Source organism: Cervus canadensis, chromosome 10 (genome assembly GCF_019320065.1).
Source record: "Cervus canadensis isolate Bull #8, Minnesota chromosome 10, ASM1932006v1, whole genome shotgun sequence".
In the NCBI taxonomy this organism is placed as follows: domain Eukaryota; kingdom Metazoa; phylum Chordata; class Mammalia; order Artiodactyla; family Cervidae; genus Cervus; species Cervus canadensis.
The window spans coordinates 16,808,599-16,834,171 of record NC_057395.1 but is presented as its reverse complement, the minus strand read 5'-3'; the positions used below and the strand labels follow the sequence as shown (position 1 = coordinate 16,834,171).

Sequence of the window (25,573 nt, the reverse complement as noted above, 5' to 3'; positions counted from 1 at the left end):
TCCGGGAGTTGGCGAGGGACAGGGAGGCCTGGCATGCTGCAGTCCCTGGGGTCACAAAGAGTCAGACTTGACTGAGTGAACTGAACTGAACTGATAAGCTTTATTGTCAACAAAATTTACTTGGAGAAACTAGGGCTAGGAACTTGCCTGGAGTTTCAAAGCTCAAGAGTATTAAGAACAGTTTTTTTGCCTTATCTGATTTGGAAAGCATGGAGTGTGGCCCAGGAAGTCTGTTTCTGATGATCTGTTGGGTTTGGGATCTTAAGTCTAGACGACCTCTAAACACTTCTTACACTTTTTACTCAAGGGAGCTCACTAGGCTTTAGTGATAAGTTTATACACTCATGCTCTGAATGGGCGAGCTCTCCAATATCCCATCTGGGCAATGAAGGACAATACGGACTGTTAAAAATTAGGTTCAGTGGCATGTATGTGAGTTCCATTATGAAATCGCTTATGGTAATTTTGTGTGAAAGTGTTTAGAAAAATGTCTGAACAGAATTTTTACTTATTCCTTCCCTTTTAAGGCAAGATTAAAATATAGGACTAATGAGCTACATATCTGAACTGTGTTCTGTATATACATATTAAAAATAAACAGAAGGCTTACAGTTATGCCTATGTACATATATTATTCCCAGCATTAGAAACGATTTCTCGAGGTACAAGTTCACATTTCATAAGGACTTTTTTGCTAAACTTAAACAAATTGCTAGAGAAAACATGGCTTGCTTTGTAACTGCAAGCACTCTTGGCCCTCTCTCTTCCCTCAAGGGCTTTGGCATTCTATCTGCTTTTTTGCAACCCTTAGCGACCATACCCTTTATTGACATACTCATGTTCTAATTTTCGGAGAAAGTCAATCACAAATAACTGTATCATGATTACATTTCCTTGTGGAGCCCACTGTGCAAAAGCCTTTGGGGCATTTGAGATCTGACGAACAACAAAACCTCTGAGGGAGGCCCTGGGTGACCAGGAATAATGAGGGAAAAGCTTGAATAAGACTTACTTCTGAGATGGAAGGACTGAGGCTGTGCCAAAGTCAGTGGTCTGTGTTGACAGGTGGCATTTTTGTCCACAAAATACCTTGAATTAAAGGATCAGAATATACTGTCCTTTCACATCCAGTCTCAACACTTAAGGTGACTTTAACCATCTCCAACTGTCTCTTCTGACGTGAGCTTGTCAAGTCACAGCACTTTTCATAGACCATACCTCTACCGGTTTACTTCTCATGATCACTAACATTTCATCATATTTGTCACTTTTTCCTGAGTTATGAACTTTTAGGAAAACAGCTCATAGAAAAGTCTCATTTGGAACCGTGATGGTGGTGGTTTAGTCGCTAAGTCATGTCCGACTCTTGCGACCCCATGAAGTGTAGCCCACCAGGCCCCTCTGTCCATGGGATTTTCCAGGCAAAAATACTGGAGTGGGTTGCCATTTCCTTCTCCATGTTTGGAATTAAAGAATATAATAATAAAGCTGAGATGAATAACTCAATAACCGAAATTCAGAATAAATCAAGGTCCAAGCTGCAACAGCCATGTCTGAGAAGTGTGGTACGATCCCTCCATGTAGAGTAGATCACAGTATGAAATGTGATGTGCTGGGAACCCTCCTCAGATTAGGATTAAGGCAGCTCCCAGCACTCAATGCACCTTTGGGTCTTCCCTGGGTAATAAGCAAGCTAAAAAAAATCTGTCATCTTTTTGGTTCTAACAAAAATGTGATCGCAATATACACTCATTTTGTAATCTCTTCTCCCTCCAATAATATAAATCTTCATTATGATTTTTAGTAGCTATGTCGCTTTTATGGTGATATCCTAATTTAACAGATCACTGATTGATAGAAATCTGAGATTTTTTTCAGGGTTTTATTGCTAAACATGCTAAGTACTCTTGTAAATCCTCCAGAGTCCACGCCTTAGCCTCTCTATGCTGCTTCTCAGGATAATACAAAGTCTTACTAGAATTCCTAACAATTAACTCATTTTTAAAATGAATTTAACAAGAAGGTTTTTAAAACTTTGACTTTTACAAAGGTTCACAGTGCAGAGCAGCAGGGAGACAGGGAGCTCCAACTTGGGGATGGAAAGCGAAGCCGGACACAGCTTTTCTTGAGATGGCCCTTCCCTCAAAACATTTGGCAACGAGTTATTACAAGTGGTGTGGAACTATTTTATGGACACAAGAGATTCCTAAGTCTGAAGCAAGATTTTCTCAAGATTATGCTCAAAATGATCACATTTGATGGGCAAAAACAGGCTGGCTTCTAAAATGAGTTAGTGCTTCTTCATTCAGAGCATTTCAGGTTTGCTTGGATTAAAGCAGCGACACAAACCACAGCAAGAGGACGTCTTCCCCTCCTTACCCTCCTCCAGCCTACCTGCCCCTGCCCTTATCTTTCCTGGATCCTCTCTGAACACGCTCCTAGGAAAAACAAATGAAAACAGAGGGTGTGGGACTCTCTTACAAAGATGGAGGAAACCAAGAAAAAGGAAAAGAGATTAGTAAATTTTACATTAAGTAAAACAGGAAGTAGATATTTACGATTTTATCCATTGAAATGCCTCTGTTAAGTATAGAAAATGTTTATAGGCCATTGGCATGGATGCTTTCTTATAGCCTTCTTTCCAAAACAGATACTTTGCATTATTCAAAAAGTTTCCTATTTTTTCTTTTTGTTTTCATAGCAATTTTGAGACCACTTTATATATGAGGAAACACTAAATGATTCTAAAATTATTGTCAGTTAATTGTGGCACTCATCTTGGAGTTTGGAGTCTTAAAGTCTTGGCTGGTATTCTTAATGGCAATTTTCAAAAGTTGAGTATTAGTATCCCAGCTTTGGCAAGAGTCAGTCAGAATTCCCAGTGCATAATGATGTGTGCTGAGAACATTCTGGGCACATGCTGCATACCTGTGTGGGTCGCTGAGGGCAAGTCCCCCAGTGCATTACACCTGGCGTGTCTTTATTCTCACGGCAGGGTACACTAGAGGTTAACACATCTTGTGCCACTTGGTTCAGAATGAGAGGGCAAAAAAGCCCATATCCTCCAAACACACACCCATGATCTACTAATGGATGAGACGAGTGGAGCTAATTTTAAACGCTTTTTTTTAAAGCTCAGTTCTTAGTGCAGAATGAATAGTGAGAGATTAATGAAAAGAATGGACAAAAGTTGGTTACATCTCTGCCCCACTAAGATATCATAATCTTTTTGACTGCATAGAACTGATCAGTAACGTGAAGAGCAAAAAAAAGCACTTAATCCCAAACAACCTGGCTCTGGCTATCAGATTACTCTTTGTATGCACCATCACGTCAGTTAAAACCACAGCGTTTCTCTATCCATTAGATTTATAATAACCCGGATGCAGGCAATGCTGGGGAAGGCATTCCTTTTGCCTACTGGGCTTGCGGGGCGCCATCTGCTGGCCTTTTGAACACAGTGTAAGGTAGATTCTTAACGTCTTCATCATGGCTCCCTTTCAAGTATTTGAAAAAAAAAAACAAAACAAAAAACGTTTAAAACATTTTTTAAAATTACTGAATGTAATTTAAACATGAAGAGAACACTAAATGGAAAGTTGAACAATTAATTAACCCAACTCCTGTGGCTGTGATATTTCATTAAATTTACTGGAATTGTATAATGCCTTTTCTTCTGGCGTGACGAATGTTAAGTATCTGTGAATTCCTCATTCCTGAAATCTAATTACTGACGCTGAAAGTAGTTCTTTTTATCCTCAATGTTAATACAACAGTTCACATTTTGGCAATTTTGTGGACACGTTAGAAAGGACTGCATGGCGTCTTCAGGCCTATTGGACTAACTGGTATGCTAAAGAGAACAACAGTTTCTTTTTTAACCCCCTTTTCTAACTACATCACCTAAAGCAACAGCTTTGCTGAACTCTTCCAGTCTTGTCAAAACACAAACAACAAAAAACTTACTGTCAATTCTTGATTAACTGAGTGGACCATCTGTGTTAGTCGCTTAGTCCTGTCCCGACTATTTGCGACCCCATGGACCGTAGCCCGCCAGGCTCTTCTGTCCATGGAATTCTCCAGGCAAGAATACTGGAGTGGGTTGCCATTCCCTTCTCCAGGGGATCTTCCCAACCTGACCCAGGGATCGAACCCAAGTCTCCCTCACTGCAGGCAGATTCTTTACTGTCTGAGCCACCAGGAAGCTTACAGAAAAATACGGAATGCTTCATGAATTTGCCTGTCATCCTTGCACAGGGGCCATGCTAATCTCTTATCGTTCCAATTTTAGTATATATACTGCCGAACCTGAGCTCTAAGTTTCCTTTCTGCAAAATCTTACCCCTACCTTGACCAGCAGGCAGTAACTGGTCAGAATCAGCTGACCAGCACAGCCTGGTCTGGAGCGGGTCAGGAGCAGGCACAGAGCATGGTGAAGGCGTAAGCATTTTACGATCTCTGCTCTCCTCTACTCCATTACTGTGAATTCAGTGTCTTTATAAATAAGTAGTATACTGGGAGCATCACAAGTTTTATATGGGAGCTTTAACTGTCCACAACCTAAAATGTGAACAGCAGCTGAATAATTAGCAACTAACGAGGAAAAGATGATCAGCTTTCTGGCAGGCTGTGGCTTACTAGAAAGGTGTGGAGAGTCATCATGAAATTGAGAGTTGTCTGAGAACCTTTCCAGTCCCTTTCACCATCTTCATGGCTGCCTGCCCTCTGACATGGAAGCTGGTGGGGAGATACTGAAGACGTGGACTGGGTTCTTAGTGCTGCAGCAATGCCTGTGTGTTCCCCGGTCAGCTCTGAATCCTGAAAGGCTTGGTTTCTGTTCTCACCGCTTCTGAGGTTCCTATTTTACTCTCCACCTTGGTTTCTGCAGATAACCTACTGGCCAGAGGACACTGTGGCTCCTGGGTATGAGCCCCTCTGCTTCCTGCTCCCACGTGTTAAAACCTCCATCTCAGCTCCCATTCTCACGTCCTTCCTCACTCTCTTGGAGGAGGACTTGGCACTTCTGGCCAGTCAGTCCCACCTGTCACTGTGTGTTCAGGGTCCCAACTCCATCACCCCACCCCCGCAACTTCTACTTCCCATCTCCCGCTTGGAACTGGTCTTCCTCCTAGGCAAAACTGTTTTTCTCCGCTGAAAAGAACCAAAAGCAAATTCCCTGAAGCCACTGCCCTTTACCGGCCCTTCCTTCCAGTTACTAGACACTCTGATTCCTTTCAAATAACACATTTCTAGAGCCACTTCCATCTTCACACCCAAGTAATTTGCTTTTGTTCCACTCTCCATGTAAACCGCTTTGACTATAAAGATCACCAATCTCTCCCTATAATCTCTCTGCACACTTTTGACGAGTTCTTGAAACGCTTTAAGTACCTGAGGCTATTGTTCTCCCTTAATGGTCCCTCGGTTTCCATCCATCTTCTCAAAGCTCTGTCCTTGGCTGTCTTCTCCCTCTGTTCATTTCCTGGGTGTCCTCATTCACACCCAAGCTTCTACTTTAGCACATCCATCAGTGGCTCCCATGCCTTCAATTCCAGCTTAGTCCCACATATCCCATGGTGCTGTTCCCCACAAGTGTCTAAACTCATCTCATACAAAAATGAATCCTCTTTCCTTCCCAAATTGCTGTTTCTCCTCTACTTCCTGCTTTGTTTTTTTTTTTTTTTGTAAAGAAATTATCTACCACGTGTTCAATTAGAAAATCTGGATACAGTGGACTCATGTTTCTCACACTCCCCATCAAGTAGGTCACCCAATTCTCCATTTGACCTGACATTTCTTTTGCACAATTTCTCCCCACCGCCACAGTCCAGACCCTCATAACCTCACCTGCTTCTAGTCCAATGGTTCTGCGTGGTCCCTTCGCCACTGGCAGTAGCATCACCTGGGAACTTATCAGAAATGTAAAATCTTGGGCTGCCCCAGACCTACTGAATCAGAACTCTACACTGGGATCCAGTAATCTGTGTTTCAACAAATTCTTAAAGTAATTTTGACACTTAAGTCTGAAAACCACTATTCCATTCTCTACCCTCTTAATGCTGCCATCTTGGGGAAAACAACAGATACAGCTGTGTTGCTCAGAAGCCTTCAATGACATTTTTGACTAGAAGGTGAAACCTACACTTCTCTGTACAGCACAAAAGATGGGATCTAGTTCCTGCCTACCAGCTTCCAGAAGGTAAAGCACAACACATCATCCTGGTAAGAAGGCACTGTTGTGTAGTGATTAAGTGGACACGTTGTGGAATCTTGCCTGGGCTTTCCATCTCTGCCTTAGCACAGTACAGCTGGCTGTGACCCTGGATGATTCCTTAAGTTCACAATGCTCCAGGCCCATCATCCACAAAATGAGAATAACACTGACAGCCATATCACAAAGTTATCACATACCTGGCACTCAGGCTGGACTCTGTTACTAAGATTCCAGGATGTTATAGAAAAGGTAACAGGCTCCAAAAGTGAGGGCCAGGAAAGTTCATCATGAAGGAAAGAAGGAAACTCAAGGACAAAGCAAAACAGCAAAGATAGGGTGATAAATTCATATTTGTTTCTCTGACAACAGTTAATGAAGTTAATGGTGCTAAGTAATTAAATATGAGGGTCCCAGCATAATGACGCTTTGAGTAATGACGGAAATCAAATTCTAACCTCCCCCACTAGGTATGATCTTAGGCAAAAGACTTATTTCCTGTCTCAATTTCATAGCACATGGTGCTATATAATGAGAATTCCTATGTATTTACCTATGTAAATATTTATTGTTTATCCAGTATTTGATATATAAGCATTCAATACATGGCAGCAATTATTCTTGTTGTATGTACAGTATCTTCAATACAAATCAGATATAAAAACAGGCACTTCTGGAGACTCCTGTTTGATCCAAGCTCCAAGGAGTGCGGAGACAGATGTCAATCCCAGGGTTGACTGGGGGAAAGAGTTGAAGTTATGCCCTCTTTCGGGGACAGTGTGTATCCAATAACTGATCACTGCAGGTACATAGTCTTGACCCTTCCCTCCAACTTGGGACAACTCTCAGAGTTACTGTGAGACTTGGTAGACACTCTCCTTGGGACCATACTGCAGCTCAACTTTTTCTATCCACCATTCTGCCTCCTTTCTTCTTTGGTAAGATCCAAAAAGTCCTAACAAATGTCCTGGCCATAAATCTCCTTAGATCTGCTTCCCAGGGAACCCCACCTAGGACAATCTGGAAACATCTTGTTCATTTATCAATGTACTTGTTGATTGTTGCCCTCCCATCGTTAAATATAAGGTCAATGTGGCTTGTTTGGGTCACTTCTGTATCTGCTAACTAGGCAGTGTGACAAATACGAATATGAACTGCCGGTGTTAATGAATGCATCAATGAAACTGCGGGCATAGGGAGTCTCTGAAACACCACCAGGATGTGAGCCTGATCTGGCACGGGAGGAAAAAGCATATGACTTCAGGAGGCCTTCATCTCAACAGGGTTTCCATGCCCAGAATGTCCAAAGCGCCAAGTCCTGCTTCTGCCGTCCGAACCGAGTGCGGAGTGCTGCCGTCAGAGGGCGGCTCTCCAGGCAGACACAGGTCTCAGGGCCAGGGCAATCGACGCCTTCCCTCGGGCCCTTTTTCCGTCTACGTTCCGGTGCGGCCGCGCGGATCCGAGGGAGGAGAGTGCACACCGGGCGCTGTGCGCGCACACCGGGCGCTGTGCGCACACTCCGAAGCACCCCCGCTCCTCCGCGTTCCTCTCGGCAGCAAGCGCCCAGCGCCGAGGCTGCAGGTTAAACGTAGTTTCTAAGGAGCCGGCCTCCCAGTCCCGCCCCCGGTCTCCTTCAGTGACCTTTCCGAGCGAGAACGAGCTCAGGTCCCCCTGCAGCCGGGCAGAGAGCCGGCTCCTCGCGGCGGCCCTGGCCTTCTCACCTGCCAGCCGGCCGCCGCCCGCAGCCCCCGAGGTCGCACCCCGCGCCGCCGCCGCTCCCGGAGATGGGCCCGCGCTGGGGACGGAGCATGCGCAGCCCCGCGCTCCTCCGGGCGTTGGTGACGCTGTCGGCCGGGGACGCGGTGGCGGCGACCGGAAGACCGGGGGCGGGGTTCTTCTGGGTCAGTCTGGGCACACTGTCGGAAGTGGAAACGTTAAATGACAGGTCACACGGATATGCTGAGGCACAGTGTCTCCATTTTTGCCCGCGCTTAAGAGGCGCTCATGGAATGGAACGTGACCAACCGCTCTCGGCGGGTCCCAGGCCTTCCGGCCTTGACCAATGGTGAAGCGCCGGATCCCACGGCCGCTCACCAGCCCGCGTCTTCCGGAGCGACCGCCCAGAAGACCCGGAGAGGAGGAGCCGTCGCGGCCGCCCCTGTGTAGCGGGGCGGGCGGGAGGCCCTCAGCGGCGCGGCGTCCGCCCCTCGTCCCCGCGGGGGCTCGCGGGCGTCGGAGGCCCCTGAGTCTGTGCGCTCGCCGGCTGGCTCATGTCCGTGCCGACTCCCCTCCCGCTGATGCGTTCGAGGGCCAAGACGGCATTCTTCCGTTCAAAGGAACTGGGAGAGAAGTAAGCCTCATGGCTGTCTCACAATGCACCCGCCATTGAGAAAGCCACCTTCAGCTGCCAACCCGTGTTTTCTATACTCGTTCCCCATCAAACATTCGGGAGACTCTCCCTCTTTTTGTGCTAGTAATTTTCAAGAAACGTTCTGTGTCACAGAAATGCTGCGTTTTATTTTTCTCTCTCGATCGCCCTTCTCCCTGCCACAGCGGGTAACTGGTTTGTCACCGACCAATCGAGCTCGCTTTGTTCGCGGTCTCTAGATAGAGGTCCTCCGCCGCCATGATTGTTTTGGGCCCTCACTGGAAGCCGCGAGATCTTGCACGGAGGACATTTTTGTTTTTGGAAGATCCCGCGCGTTCTTCCGGCCGTTAGTTTAGTGTTCGCCGCCATCTTAAGCCCTGGTTGTGGCTTCAAATGGGCCGCGAAGCAGCCCAGGCCATCTTGTGTTTGGGCGGCCGCAGGGTTTTGCGCGCCGGCAGCGCCGGGGAAGCGGGAAGGAGGTCGGCGCCCGGAACACCCGGGCTTTCAAAGGCTGGCTTGTGAGCCTGTGGCCGCCTTTCTAGTCTGAGTTTGCACAGCCAGGTACCACTTCACCAGTGACCCCGGACAGTAACTAAACAAAAGCCCGACCCCAAACCCTGCCACCATCGTAGGTAAGAACTTGGGAATGCTGGGAACCTAAGATGTTCCTTGCCTTGAACTCAGCTGTGAGCCCACCTCCTCTCCCGCTTCGGTTATTTCCTTTGATTAGTGAACCTTTCCTGAATCCTTCTCCTTGTGCTTCCGCCTCTCTCCGTTGTTTTAAGCAGAAGGGTGCCGGAAGCCTGGGCTTGACAGTGGAAGTTTTGGTCTGGGAAATAATTACTATTTGGACGAAATGGAGTACAGTGAGTGGGCCAGGTATTTATATCAAACATCTACGTGTATTCAGTACAAACAGATTCCCCTTCCCAGATGTTTTTTGGTTTGTGACATAAATACAGATTGTATTTGTATATACATTCATTCATTTATTCAGTACATTCGTTGAGTACCTGGTGTGAACTAGGTTGTAAGGATTCTGTAGTAAATAAAAACCACTTTATTTCATGGAGTTTCCATTCTGTCACCTACTAGGTTGGGCAAGTAACAACGTTTTCTGGTTCTTAGCCCTGCTATAGTGTACAAGCAAGTATTCGCTTGCTCCTTCCCCTATCTTCCCCCACTCCTTTTTCCTCCTGGACTAGGAAAAAATCATACTGACACTTTATTTCTTGGATCCTGGACCTGACTGTCTTTGTAGACGAACTGGTTAATTTTACAACCAATATTCAAAGCACTTAAGGCCTTGCTGCTCCAATTGTGATCTGTGTATCAGCCGCTTGAGCATCACCTGGGAGCTTGTTAGAAACACAGTTGACTCTATCCACAGGCCACTGAATCAGAATCTGCCCTGAGAAGCGCACCTTAAGTTCAGACAGCACTGATGGAGGGCACGGACTGAAGACAAAAGACTTTCTCTTTACAACTTGTGCTTCTGAAACAATATATGGTCAGTTTACTCCACGCTTTAAATGCAGCGGACATGTGGTTAATATCCGTCAGCTTAATGTCAAGACGCCAGTTTAGCATTCTAAAAAGTTGAGAATTTGTCAGCCCCATATATTGTTATGTAACATTTGCTATGCAACACCTTGTGTCCTATGTACATATTTTATTTTTAATTTATTTGAAGTTGAACTCAAAATTCTGTGTGTATTCAGTGGTTCAATATCAACTTGGAAAACCTTGGACCATAGTTTGCCAAAGCTTTTCTGGTACCTTGCATTTTATCATTTTAAAATAACAAATTTAAATCTGATTTGTTTCAGGGGTTCTCAGCTTTGGCTGCTTATGAAAATCACTTGGGGTGCTTAAAAAACAACAACCCAGAGCAGTATCTGTAGAGTTTTGAGATCCTGTGGATGGAATTTAAGGAAGTTAAGGTATTTGAGAAACAACAAATGAGTTTTATATTTTCTGTGTTGATGTTTGTTAGATTTTTCTCCCTTGTAGATTTACTTAAAATAATTATAAAGCGAGTTGGACTGGAAATTTGGTGAACTAACTTCTTAGTAACCCTTCAGTTTGCTGTTTATATTTTTGTGTCCTAAGCAAATTATCCAGTCTTTCTGTCTTTCCTTTGTCCATCTAAATATTAATTGGGAAAAGAAGAATGAAGGTCCTGTTATGTTTTATTTAGTCTCTCGTGTATGTTACAAAATGTAGTGGATATTTATATTCTGTGCATGTGAGCAAGAGAAGTATTTTGCAAGTGCAATATTCATTGCTTCTGATTTTCCTATACTGTATCTTGTATATGCTGGTAAGCATAATGGGTCTTGGAAATGAACTCTAAAGCCAGATTCTCTGGGTTCAAATCCTAGCTCCTCCAGCTACCAGCTTAAACTGATTACTTAACCCTTTTGTGCTTCAGTCTGTTGTTGTTTAGTCGCTTTAGTCGCTAAGTGGTGTCCTACTCTTGCTGACCACATGGACGGTAGCCTGCCAGGCTCCTCTGTCCATGGGCTTTCCCAGGAAGAATACTGGAGCAGGTTGCCATTTCCTTCTTCAGGGGATCTTCCTGACACAGGGATCAAACCCGAGTCTCCTAAATTGGCAGGCAAATTCTTTACCACTGTGCCACCTGGGAAGTCCTATACCTTAAGTTGCTTCATCTCAAAAATAGGGTTGATATGAGGGTTAGATAAGTTAATACAAGAAAAGTGCTTAAAACAGTGCTTGGCACATAGTCACAGCTATGTAAATGTTAATTAGGTATTATTCTATTTAAGTCTTAGGATTATTAAAGTTTTGTTCATACATTCAAATCACTAAGGGGGAAGGTATTAATACAGTATGCCAAGCCAGGAAGATGTGTGAGTGAGAGGTTTTTTAATGATCTTTTTCTTTTCTCCGAACAGCTTTATGGAGATATGATTGTCATACAGTAAATGGCATGTACTTAAAGTATACTGTTTGATGGTGATTTACATGCGTATACCAATGAAACCAACAGTTGAGTCCAGATAGTGAATGTGCTCATCACCTCCCTAAAGTTTTTTCTTGTCCTTTTGTAAGCCCTCTGGGCTCTTCTAGACAATTGCTCATCTGTTTTCTGTCACTCTTGCATTTCCCAGGGTTTTATCTAAATGGAATCTTCATGTATGTGCTGTCTTGCGGGGTGGGGTAGTCTGGTTTTTTTCACTCATAATTGAGAGCCATCTTTGGTGCAAATGTCAGTGCTTCATTCCTTTGTAGGTACAGTATTCAGCAATTTGTTAGACTAATTTGTTTGCACATTTGCTAACTGAAGGGCATTTGGGTTGTTTTTATTTTCATAGTGGTCATTTTCACATTGGATAAAAAAAGTAATTATTTGGTGGCCAAGCCTTCCACATACAGAGAACCTAGGAGGTGCCAGTGGTAGACTGTGTTTGGGACTTTGTCTTTTGATGTTGTTTAGTTTATGAATTCACGTTTTCTGAATGAAATGTTACAGTTTTTTAAATACCAAACATGTCACATATATTGAGCTTTAGTGGGTTGGATCTCTTTTATTGAGATATAATTTATATATAACGTAATAATTTCATATATACAACACAGTTGTTTGATATATGTATATATAGTTAGACAACTCAAGGGGTTAGGAGTGCTGACCCTCTGTGCTATTGAAAATCTGCATACAACTTTACAGTGACAAGAGCACAACTCAGCCCCCATCTGAGATTCCACATCTTTGAATTCGACCAACTGTGGATCATGTGATACTGTAGTATGTGTTTATTGGGAAAAATCCAAGTGAAGTTCAAACCTTGTTGTTCAAGGGTTATGTATATAATATAGTTTTAGTAACTGGTCACCATGTGGTACATTCCCAGAGCTTACTTATTTCATAACTGGAAGTTTGTACTTTTTGACTCCCTTCACCCATTTTACCATCCCCTACCATCCCTTCCTCAACACTGACCCCCGCCCCTGCCCCACCAACGACCACCAGTATTTTCTCTGTATCTGAGTTTGATATTTGTTTTGTTTTAGATTTCACAAAAAGTGGGTCATATTATATTTGTCTTTCACTGTCTTACTTATTATACTTAGAAGAATGCCCATTCATGTCGCAAAGAGCAGGATTTCCTTTCTTCATGACTGAATAACATTCCATTATATATATACCTACACCATAATTTCTTTATCCATTCATCTATCATGGACACTTAGGATGTTTCCCCTGTCTTCGCTATTGTGGTTAATGCTACAGTGAACATTGAGGTGCAGATACCTTTTCAAGTTACTGTTTTTCTTTTCTTCAGATAAATACTGTGAAGTGGAATCGCCACATGATATGGTAGTTATATTTTTAATTTTTTGAGGAACCTCCATACTGTTTTCTACAGTGGCTAACCAATTTAAATTCCCATCTACAGGACACACGGGCTCCCTGTTTTTCACATCCTCACCAATACTTCAGTTCAGTCGCTCAGTCGTGTCTGGCTCTTTGCGACCCCTTTGACTGCAGCACACCAGGCTTCCCTGTCCGTCACCAACTCTTGGGGCTTGCTCAGACTCATGTCCATCGAGTCAGTGTGTCGTCCCCTTCTCTTCCTGCCTTCAGGCTTTCCCAGCATCAGGGTCTTTTCCAGTGAGTGAGTTCTTCGCATCAGGTGGCCAAAGTATTGGCCATCACCAACACTTAATTGTTGTCTTGTTGATTATAGCTGTTCTGACAAGTGTTTGATAACACCTTCTTGTGATTTTGATTTGCTTTTCTCTGGTGATTGGTAGATGAGGAAACTGGAGATTTGGAGGTGCTGAGTAGGCAGTCTGATATCATGTAAAAAGGTAGGATTTGAACGCATGTCGGTTTTACTAGAACCTGAGACCATGACTGCCTTGTGGGTCAGTTTCTGCCTGTTTTTGACAAAGTATTAAGTAAAAATTAGATGTTGTTTTTAGTGAAGCAACCACACAGGGCCAGGTGGGGATTTTCTGTGGGCCCCACAGGAATGGGAGGTCCAGAGCTGGGGTTAGCTGACCACGTTAAGGGTATAGAGTGATCTGTGGACTTAATTTTGGTGGGAAATTTCAGTATATGACCTACATTTAAAGAAAAAGGAAAGAAAAAAAAATCCTAATTATTTTTTTTGTCACTTGCTTTATTCTCCTGTTGTTTCCATTTGTATTTTGTTTGTTTTTGTTTTCAAGTTCACTTTGGCATTCAGAATTATCTCATGAATAATAGGAAAATCTGATTTGCTATTTTTTTACACTGTAAATACCTTTTTAAATTTTATCAAAGTTGTTGTCAGCAAGATCTTTACTCATTTATCATTTTTCCTTGGTATTTTGTTAAAGTTTGTGATTCCTTCTTCATATTCTCCTTTTGTGTGTGTGTGATAAAATTAGATTGGGGGAGTAGGAGCAGCAGGTTATGAAATGATATCTCATTCCTGAATTACAGTTGTTCCTTCATAAATTCTAGGGCCTTTGTTGTTTTAAGACAATAGAAGAGAGTATAACATATTCTTGGTAAAATTTGAAATCTGGAGATTAGAAGCCTAAAGCTAATTTCTGGTCTTTTAAATCTGGAGTAGGTGCTTTGGCTTGTGATGCAGACCAGCAGTGCTAGAGGGAAGACAAATGTGAATTTCAGAGTGCCTTGGATTTTCCCACAGAATAATCTAGAAGGTCACCAACTTTATTAGAGTTTATCTCTGCTTTGTATTTAAATGACAGGACAATCGTGATATTGTTTCTTCTACTTCCATTCCCCCCCCAAATTAATTTTCTTAAGGATTTTAGGATCTTTCCCTCTCCACTAAAAACACACATAAACACATGTTTTTGGTGAGGTCAGACGCTATTGAAGTCTTTTTGTGAAAGAATGCCTGTTTTCAGGTCAGAGACAATGGGCTCAAGAATGCAGGGTAGAGGATGAGATACTGTTTGTAAGACATATACTTAACTTCTCAGTATGTTTATGAAAATTATATGCTTTGAGATATTTGGGAAATTGATCTTTTTGGAGCTCGTCCTGAACTTCTTAAAAACAAGGTGTAAAGTAAAAATTCCACTGCATGTAGACTCGAATTGGCAGCTCTGATAAAGCTTTTTAACATTTATGCTTTAAGCCCTAGGCCCTGAGCTTGCTGTTCCCTCCTGAAAGTAATGCTAGGAGCCTAGGAAGGTAATTTTTTAAGGTGCGTGTTTGCTTTGTAAATGTGTGTGTGCACATTTATTTTTTAATGATTAGTAAAACAAGTCCAGAAAAACCCAAAGATATTAATGGATTAATTAATATAGAGGCTAATAATACATTTTTCATTGAGATGACTGTAAGGATGTCAGTATTTTAAGGACAAAAATGGAAAGCCCTGAAAACCTCACACTTACGACCTAAACTTCAACCAGGCTATCAGTTGCCCCTTATATTCAATACAGAACGCTTCCATCTTCTCTTTACATGTATGTGCATCTCAGTTCCCTCAGCTTTGGCTGCATGATGTATGTAACTTAAGTGTTATTTGTGTATTGAAGTAGGACCGGAGTGCCTTGACCTCCTGTTGAGAGGGTTTAATATGGAATTTGGGATTTTGAGACCGTAAAGATGTATTAGCTTGATATGTATAAATCTGTATCCACTGATTTCAGTAACATCAGCAGACTCCACAGTTAGCAGACTGGCACTTAGCTTTGCCCTGCTCCAGGTTATCACAGGGAATAAGAATGGCCCCTGTCCTCAGGAAGTTCTGGTCAGGGGGAGGGGAGAGACTGAGGAGCAGAGTTAAGTAAGTGCAGGGGGTGTGGAAGGGGTGGGCTGGCCCAGAAAAGGGACCCTTTGCTCTGGGGATCCCTAGAGGGCTCCCGAGAAGCAGGTGGCAGCTCAGTTGGGTTTCCGAGGATAACGTGATCTTAGGAAGAGAGGACCTTCTCTAGTGTGACACGCATATGCACGCATGTGTGCCGGCGGGACGTGCTGGCCCTGCGTGTTCAAGGTCCCATGCCCGGGTTGGCCTTGGAGCTGTGACAGTGCCTGAGTGGTGAGGTGGTGGGGCTCATACCTGCTCCAATTCCTCGTGTGATGGTTTCGAGGCTGGAGAGGTGCCAGGATGGAGACCGGAGGTTCTTGGAGAGGCCTGGGCCCTTGAGGATGCCCAGCTGTTTGGGGTCTGAGACCTTCTGGCACCCCTGCTTGTGGTTTTCCTCCTTGGGGGAGGCAGACGGGCTGTCTGCGGCTTCCTCTGTCCTGGCCCGGACGACAGGCGTTGAGAGAGCGCGGTGTGTGCTGCCCCCAGGCCCCTGGCAAATGGCCTTTCTGTGTTTAGACTTCAGCTTCCTGGGGTTTTATAGAAGGACAGTGAAGGGCTTGCCCCTCACCACCCCAGGGTGGTCGTCAAGGCCGCAATAACGCAAGGGGCCAGTCAGAGACTCCCACTGGCACCGCCGCCGCCTCGCCAGACCTGGGGAGACTCGGCAGGGAGGCTGGTGTGCGCTCTGGCACGTCGCTGCCCGTTCCTTCTGTTGGCCTGCTCTGTCATGAATACGCGTCCTTTGCTTTCTGCACATCTTACATATGCCATCCCCCCACTGAAGTTTAATTTTTTAGGCCTTTTTGTTTTGAAATAATTATAGATTTGCCCAAAGTTGGCATAAAAGTACATGGAGTCCCCTGTACCCATCACCCAGCTTCCTCCAGTGGTGACATCTTTTGTGACTAGAGTGCAGCTATTAAAGCCAGAAAGCTGACGTTGGTACAATTTCCAGAGCTTATGAGATGGAACCAGTTTACATGCATTTGTGTAGTTGTTTTTATCATGTGTTTCTATTCCTGTAACCAGCACCACAGTCACAGTGTAGAATTCCATTGCCAGAGCTTCCTTCTGCAACTTCCCCATTCCTAACCCCTGGCAACCACGAATGTGGTCTTCACTTCTGTAATTCTGTTGTCTGAAGAATGTTCTGTGAGTGGGAGCATACTTCATATAACCTTTTCCGATTGTCTTTTCTCCCCTGAGGAGCATCCTCTTGAGATGATCCAGCCACGCTGTTGTGTGTGTCAGTGGTTCAGTTACGATTGCTGAGTGATGTCCCATGGTACAGATAGGCCAGGTCTGTTTAACCACTCGCCCACTGAAGGACACCTGGGCTGTTTCCAGGTTTTGGCGGTTATGAATAAAGTCACTATGAACATTTGGCTACAAATTTTTATGTGAGCCTAGGTTTTCATTTTTCTGGGGTGAATTACCAGGAGTGCAAAGTTTAGATTATGTGGTAAGTACATGGTTAGTTTTGTACGAAGCTGTCAACAATCTCTTTTCTAGAGTGGCTCTATGATCTTTACAGTCCTACCAGCAGTGTGGGAGAGATGCCTGTTCTCTGCATCTCCACTAGCATTTGGTGTTATCTGTTTGGTTTTTTTTAAAATTTATTTTATCTCTTTTTTATTAGCCATTCTGATAGGTATGTAGTGATGTGTCATTGAGTTTTATTTTGCATTTCCCTGATGGCTCATGATGTTGAGTGTCTTTTTTTAATTGAAATATAGTCAGTGTATACTGTTATGTATAGTCAAGCCGACAAAGGTCTGTATAGGCAAGGCTATGGTCTTGCCAGTGGTCAGGTACAGTTGTGAGAGCTGGACGATAAAAAAGGCAAAGTGCCAAAGAATTGATGCCTTCAAACTGTGGTACTGAGAAGACTCCTGAAGGTCCCTTGGACAGCAAGGAGATCAAACCAGTCAATCTTAAGGGAAATCTACCCTGAATACATGTTGGAAGGACTGATGCTGAAGCTGAAGCTCCAGGACAGTTGGCGCAATGGAAAAGCCCCTAATGCTGGGAGAGATTGAGGGCAGAGGAGAAGAGGGCATCAGAGGATGAGATGGCTGGATGGCATCACCGATGCAATGTATGTGAACTCAGGCAAATTTCAGGAGATGGTGAGGGACAGGGAGGCCTGGTGTGCTGCAGTCCATGGGGCTGCAAAGAGTCAGACACGGCTGGATGACTGAGCAACAACTGTTTTGTTTCAGGTGTACTATATAATGATTCCTCATTTGCATACAGCATGAAATAATTCAAGTGTCTTTCCACATTCTTATTTACCATGTTTGTGGTCTTTGCTGAGATATCTGGTCATGTCCTTTGCCCACTTTTTGGCTGGACTGGTTTTATTTTTTTACCTTTGAGTTTTGAGAGTTCTTTATATGTTTTAGTTTATAAGTTGTTTACTGGTTATGTGGATTGCAAATATTTTATTCTAGTCTGTAGAGAAGTTTTAATACTGCCAAATCTACCATTCTTTTTCTTTTTGAGTTATACTTCTTGTGTCTAGTTTTAAAATACCTTCCTTTCTCAGAGCTCATGAAAAACATTTTCTGAAAGCTGCTAATTTTTCACATTTGAGTTTGTAGCTCATCTGTAGTTGATTTTTATGTACTGTGTGAAGTAGTGGTCCAGTTTTCTTTTTTCCAAATAGACAGACAGTTGTTGGACCACAGCTTGTTGAATGAATAGTCTCCTTATTTCCCACTGATGTGCCACACTGCTCCCATCACCCGTTTCCATGAGCCCAGCGCCTTGTTTCTGGTCTGTGAAGTCTTCCTTCAGCCTGTTTGTTTCCCCTTTACCAGCGCATTATCTGATTTACTCTGGCACTGTGGTGGTTTTGCAGTATCTGGTGAGACCGACTCCCTTCATTGTTTTTCTTTTTTTTGTTTTCCTTCTCTCATGTATCTTAGTCCTTTTTGTTCTTCAGATTCCCTGTTCAGGATTGTGGCTGGGATTGCATTAAGTTTGAAGAACAATGTGATGAGGTCTGGCATGTGTCTTATTAAATTCATCTCTAGATATTTTAAATCTGTGGAATGCTAGTATGATGATATTTTCAGAAATCTACATCTGCTTGTCTCAAAGACATTGCTTTTAAGATTCATCAGTAAACATGTTTGCTACTTTTTTTTTTTTTTTTTGGGTAGATGCTTTTCTCACATTAACTTGTTTCTGTCCTGAGATTTCTAGTGTTTTCCTTTCCTGTTTTTTTTTCTATTTCTATTAGAATGATCTTGTGCTTTTATTCTGCTTCAGTTTTTAGTATGGTAATTGTCCTAGTATTAAACCGACCTTGCACTCCTTGGATAAACCTCACTTGGTTCTGAAGTTTTTTTTTACATATTGCTCAGTTCAGATTGGTTCTGTTTGTTTAGGGTTCTCGCGTCTAAGTTCAGGCATGGAACTGGCTGTGATTCTCCCTTTCATAGTCTGCCCTTGCCCAGTGTCACTCTCTGGGCTTCACAGGGTGAGTTGCATGGTGGGAGGGGCTCCCTTCACCCTCTTCTCTGGAATCATGTGTACATTTTGGCATTATTTGTTCCTGGAAGAGCTGCTGGATTTGGATCACAGAGGTTTAGAAATGGAAGAGACCTCAGAGGTCGGCCTGTCCAACAGCATTGTTCTCCTGAGGTAGAAAGAATTAAATGCTGAGGCTCCAGTCCAGAAGGCCTGGTCCACTGTCTCAGGACTCGGCAGCCTCATCATTGTAGAAGCCCTAGTCCTGACCTAAAGGTAACAGCCATTTTATTACCTGAGACAGGGCACAACGTCAGAGTCCACACAAATCCATAGGGATACCTGAAAACCATCCCATCAGTGTGACAAACTGGTCCCCTAGGTTTCTAGGGTCGTCGGGTTAAGTTAAAGAGCCGAGGGGGAAAGGGAGCCTTGGACAGCACTCTGACAGCTCGTGGAAAGCTGTGGGGACAGGCAGGGATTTCCTGGCTCCTCTGTGGGCAGCTCTGTGTAGGGGCAACTCAGCGGGCCATAGTACGTGTATTGCCCTTTGTGATGACAGGTGATAATTTTCACCTGGAATATCAAAGAAATGTTCACTGTATGGTGTTTTTTATGAAAATCAATAAAGATTGAGTGTATTTTTTGGAAAAGTTCCCAGAAACAGCAAACATAAAAGAGTGTCAGTTCCTGTTTCAGGAATATTTCTTCATCCAGCAGCTTTGATAACATGCTCCTTCCAGGGTGGATAAGTGTGCTTTCACCCATGTTTGGAAATTAGCAAATTGGTTGGGTTCCTTTCATGCTTCAGCTCCTCCTATAGTTCATTTCTAGCCCTGTGCATCGTGCTGTAGTGAGGCAGAGAGAGTGTGCCTTATCTAAAGGACTTCGGCAGGTGTGCAAGCTCCAGGTCTACACAGCTGCTGTCCAGATGTGTACGTGCTTCATCTTGGCGCCTGTCACATAGCGTGATGGTGAATTAAATTGATTTAGACCACATTTGCCTTAGCTATGGAGTCCCTTCCTCCCTTCCCCGCACCCCACCCCACTTCTGTCTCTTATCTGTCCCTCTATTTCTCTTTCTTTCTTTGATTAGCAGGAGAGAACCACCCTCCTGCAGCTTTATTTGAAGCCATGCTTTGTGTTGGGAACTTCTGCCTTGGCCAGGGGCCAGGGGAGGGAGGACACACCTCCCTTGGCAGCCCAGTTAGCCTTTGACCTCACAGTTCTGCAGGGGACAGATGGTGCTAGATGGCTGTCAGTGAGATGACCTGACTCTTCTCCTGCCCTCGATCTTCAGCTGTGAGACCCTGGCCTGATCCCCCAAGTTCTTGTTAGGGGAATAGATCTCAGGCCTGGGAATAGATGGTCTGTAAGGGTGTCTTGTAGTCCTAAAATTGTTAGTTTTTTGAGATTGCAAACACTGTGGCAACAAGTGAAAAAAATTGCATTGAGAGGCAGAATGCCACATGGTATTAAAAATGGGTTAAAAATAAAAGTAAAGTTATACAGTTGCTTTTTATTTATTTATTTTTTTTGCATGCAGTCTCTTTTATACTAGAGATCTTATTATTTCATATAAAAATATGCCTTTCAGTTCTGGATTCTTACAGATCATATTTTTGAGACGGGGCTTTGATGATACTTTTTGATGAATCCAGATCTTAAAACATAAATGCAGCTGCTCTTGCTCTGCTGATTAAAGGGGGGAAAATGAGCATTTTAAGAGTCAGCTGGAACCTTATTGTGAATTGAAAATAAAACCTTCACTGTAACATGGCTCTTAATCTATCTAACAGCAGATATGGTCTAAAGCCTTGCAATAGTCTTCTGTGTGCGACACCTGTCCTTCTGGAAAAGGAAGACATACTGGAAAACCAGTGTGTGATTAAAAATAATTAGATCGCACGTGCTTCAGATTTGGTTGGATACTTGTTGGCAGCACTCTTTTCCCTGTTCCTCTGTCTAGCTGAACTACTAGTATCCTCTAAATATCCCCAGAGAGGGACTCCCTAAATTCTTAGCAGAAGTTATTCAAACCTGGTTTAAAATATTTAAAGGAGCTGACTGTGTGTTTATCTGGCTCAGATAATACAATATAATTTTAAAGATTTAACTAGTTTTCAGAACAACCTTTATGAATGTTGTTTTCAAACACATGTTCTTCACTTTCTAGAAAGTTATTTTTTCCATTTACACCTCTAGAAATGGGCTTGCTAAGATGAACTTCATTAAAGAACGTTCTAAAGCATATGCATTGCTTTGTTCAGGGAACAGAAATGAATAGATTAAAATGAAATTAAAATGATTTAGGGTTAGGATAAAGAAAGATATTTTTGTCTATTTAAAATCAGAATCAAAGGTTATAAGATTTTTTAAAAAAATTCCCATTGACTAAGTAATAATAACTGTTAACACTCATCCAGGGCCTACTGTTTATAAATGATTGAGACCGTTTTCATGTACTTAGTCCTTTCAGTAATTTTAAGGTAGGTATTGCCACCCCTCTTTTATAAATAAGGAATCTTGGATTCAGAAATAAGCGCTTTTTTTCTTTGCCATCGTGGTTTATTGCAGGGTACTGACTAGCTCTCTGTGCAGGCAGCATCACGTTGGTTGTCGCTTCCCCACTCAGGCGTGCGCTCGCGTCTGCTCGGCCCAGAGCCCTGGTCCGTCCCTCCCCAGCCCTTTCTCCCCTGGCCACCCTCAGTCTCTTCTCTGTCTCTGAGTCTGTTTTGTAGGTAAGGTCACTTGTGTCGTATTTTAAATTCCACATGTGAGTATTTGTCTTGCTCTTTCTGACTTACTTCACTTAGTATGATAATCTCTAGGCCCATCCAAGCTTTGCGGATGGTGTTATTTCCTTCTTTCTTATGGCTGAGTAGTAGTCTGTTGTGTGTATGTACCACACTTCTTTATTCATTCGTCTGTCGGTGATCATCTAGGTTACTTGCATGTCTTGGCTGTTGTAAATAGTGTTGCTGTGAACATAGAGGTGCGTGTACCTTTTTTAATTATAGGTTTGTCCAGATAGATATATATTCAAAAATGGGATTGCTGAATCATGTGGTAGTTCTATTTTTAAATTTTTAAGGAACCTCAGTACTGTTTTCCATAGTGAATGCACCAATTTACATTCCTACCAGTAGTGTAGGAGGGTTCCCTTTTCTCCACACACTCTCCAACATTTGTTATTTGACTTTTTAATGACAGCCATTTTGACAGGTGTGAGGTGGTACCTCATGGTAGTTTTGATTTGCATTTCTCTAATAATTAGTGATATTGAGCATCTTTTCATGTGCATATTGGCCATCTGTATGTTTTCTTTGGAGAAATGTCTCTTGAGGTCTTCTGCCTATTTTTTTTTTTTCAATATTGAGCCACATGAGCTGTTTGTATAATAAGTGCTTTTCTTATAATAAAACCAAAATCCCTGAAACTGCCCTGTCCGTTGTGGTCACCACTAACTGCAAGTATCTGTTGAGCCCGTGGCACGTAGCCAGTCCATATCGAGGTTCTGGAAACAAAATACGTACCTGATTTGAAAACTTAGTTAAACCACCAGGAGTGTAAATATTTTTATATTGATTATGTGCTGAAATGATAACGGGATAGATTTATTGGGTTAAATAAGACACATTATTAAAATTAATTTAACCATTTCTGTTTAACTTTTTATTAAATGTAGCTGTTAGAAATTTTAAAATTATATCTGTGCCTTGCATTATATTTCTTTCGGAGTGCTGCTGAAAAAGTATCTGTGTAGGTGATCTAAACAGACAGATAATTCCACACACAAGACTCGTGAGTTAGGGCATCCTTCCCACCCCATCCCTTCCTCCACAGGAAGGTATTGCCACCCCTGTTTTATAAATAAGGGGTGCTTGCTCTGCAGGTTGGAGCAGAATTTAGCATGTAAGAATTGGACCTGTATCCATAGGGGAGGTGGGTAGGGATGGGAAGGGATGAAGGGGGAGTTTGGGGTTAACACATGCAAGCTGTACATATACAACAGGTGAATAACAAGGCCCTGCCGTATGGCACAGGGACCTGTATTCAGTGTTGTGTGATGAGCCGTAATGGAAAGGAATATAGAGAAAGAATGTGCACGTGTGTATAAATGAGTCACCGTGCTGTACATCAGAAACTAACACGACATTGTAAGTCAGCTGTGTACTTAAAAAAGGAGCTGAGTCCTTATCACTGAATTTCATGCTGTATCACTGCTTGATGGTTACTGTTGTGGTTGTGTAGATTGTTGTTGTTATTGGCTTTAGGCTTTGTTTCTAAAACATTCCATTAAGATTAAAGGGAGCTCCCTTCAACCTCTGTGTCCCTACCACATACATACACACACATTTTCCATCCTTTTAATTTTGTTGAGAGCATAGTACTGTTTAGGCCAATATTTAGTGTTTATTATCATGATTATAATGCTAGTCATGACTGAACTGTGTGTGTGTGAAGTACTCTTTACTTCTTATCCTCTGCATACTTTTTGTTTATCCTGGAATCAGCAATCACTTAGTATTATTTAGTTGCTTTGCTTTCCACACACCTGTCCTAATTCAATCTCATGTTCCATACTGGTTGTTTGAAGTTCATCTGCATGTGCCCAGACACTTCCTGAAGAGGCCTCTCCTGGACAGTGGTTCTCTGCTTGTCTAGCCCACGAGTCCCAGGCAGGGATCTGCTTTCATCAGATCCAGGGATTTCCTCTGCCTTTTGCCTATCTCAGCCTTCCTTTTTCCTGTGTCTTCCCTTTTTCGGGGTCAATTTCCTCATTTTGGTGAAGCACATCTTTAGTAGCTCACTGAGAAAGGATGCACAGAATATACATTTTTTAAGACCTTGCACATCTAAATATGTTTTCACCCTCACCCCTTTGTGTTAAAATGTAGGTGGAGTTTGAAAACAATTTTCTTCAGATTTTGGGGGATAGTTTTCCATTACCTTTTAGCTTCCAGAGTTGCTTTGGGTAGTTTGGAGCCAGATATTCTCTTCCCATCCCCCTCCTCCCAACTCACCCACTCCCTCAACTCGCCCTCCTGTACACATACTTTAAAATCCTTTTCTCAACAATGTCTGAAATTTTCCTGTGATATATGCCTTGATATGTGTCTGTTTCAATCCTAATTTTTACATGTTGGTACTTCTGTACTGGTCCTTTAGTTTTTCATTTATTCTCTCTTATTTTTCATCTTTATTATTTCTGAAGTTCCTGGATGACTTAGTCAACTTGATCCTTTGGACCTTCTGTTAAGTTTTTAAATTTCATTTATCATAGTTTTAGTTGTTTTCCAGAAGCCCCTTTTATTTATTTTTTTATGTTTTTAATTTATTTTTTTATTGAAAGATAATTGCTCGACAGAATTGTGTTGTTTTCTGTCAAACCTCAGCATGAATCAGGCATAGGTATCCATCTATCCCCTCCCTCTTGACCCTCCCTCCCATCCCCCTCCCCATCCCACCCCTTAGGTTGATACAGAGCCCCTGTTTGAGTTTCCTGAGCCTACAGCGAATTCCCGTTGGCTGTCTATTTTACACATGGTACTGTAAGTTTCGATGTTACTCTCTCCATACATCTCACCCTCTTCTCCCCTCTCCCCATGTCCATAAGTCTGTTCTTTATGTCTGTTTCTCCATTGCTGCCCTGTAAGTAAATTCTTCAGTACCATTTTTCTAGATTCCGTTTATATGCATTAGAATATGATATTCATCTTTCTCAGAAGCTCCTTTAAAAAAAATTAATTGATGTGTAATATCTTCTATCCTACTGATATCAGTGAAAGTTTCTTTCTCCTTGCATAGTCTGGGTTTCAGCCAAGTAGTTTTTTTTCTGTTTTTCTTTCATAATAGAGTTTTTCCTTACATGGTAGATGATTTGTCGTTGTTTATGTGTGTGTATTTGGGAGTGGGACACTAGGAGATGGAAGTTAGTTTTGCACACAGATGTGGAGTTTGTGGGTGTGACCTTCACTTTAGAACCATCTGTCTTGACTGTTTGCTTGGGGAACCCCTGATGTCAGTACTTTTAGATCCAGTTCCCTGAAAGAGGAGGTTTCAGTCTTCTATTTGGAGACTAAGGCATGATAGAGGAGTGTGTTAGTCAAGCTTCTCCAGAACCAATAGAAGATATAAATCCACACACACGTGTGTATATATACATGTGTTTATTAAAGGAGTTGGCTCATGGAATTCTGGAGGCTGAGGAGTCCTAAGATACACTGTTTGTAAGCTGGGGACCCAGAAAAACTAGTGGTGTGATTCAGTCCAAGTCCAGAGGCTCAAGAACCAAGAGTGCTAATGTCCAAGGTCAGGAGAAGATGAATGTCCCAAATCAGACAGATCTTGAATTCACTCTTCCTCTACCTTTTTGTTCTATTCTGACCCTCAGTGGACTGAATGATGCCCACCCACATGGGAGAGGGTCATCTGCTTTACTCAGTTCATAAATTCAAATGCTAATCTCTTCTAGAAGCCCCCTTACAGACATAATGTCTGACATAATGTCTGTTAGTTATCTGGGCATCCCTTAGCCCAAACAAGTTGACAGTTAGCTGTCACAAGGGGCATATGAACTGCCCATGAATTTCTCTTTTTTTTCAGTAGGATACTCCCCACCATATGCTGCACCTGGTATTTTCCAGACCAGAGATCCTCTGTCTTACTTTCTCCAGAAAATAATTCTCTAGGCTTCTGCAGGGT

At 42.8% G+C, this 25,573-nt stretch overlaps 1 protein-coding gene and 1 non-coding gene across 2 annotated transcripts in view; one reads left to right on the top strand and one right to left on the bottom strand.

Annotated features, from left to right (window-relative positions):
• Positions 1 to 4,212: 4,212 nt before the first annotated feature.
• On the bottom strand, positions 4,213 to 4,316 carry LOC122449020. The gene has a single exon (XR_006271839.1). It is a non-coding gene; the product is annotated as a U6 spliceosomal RNA (small nuclear RNA).
• A 3,874-nt stretch (positions 4,317 to 8,190) lies between these two features.
• The window catches only part of LOC122448863 (SLX4 interacting protein), a 206,384-nt gene continuing 189,001 nt past the window's right edge, over positions 8,191 to 25,573 (top strand). Inside the window, 2 exon segments of the mRNA XM_043480512.1 lie at positions 8,191 to 9,211; positions 10,409 to 10,522. The gene's annotated coding sequence lies outside the window, so the exon portion shown is untranslated.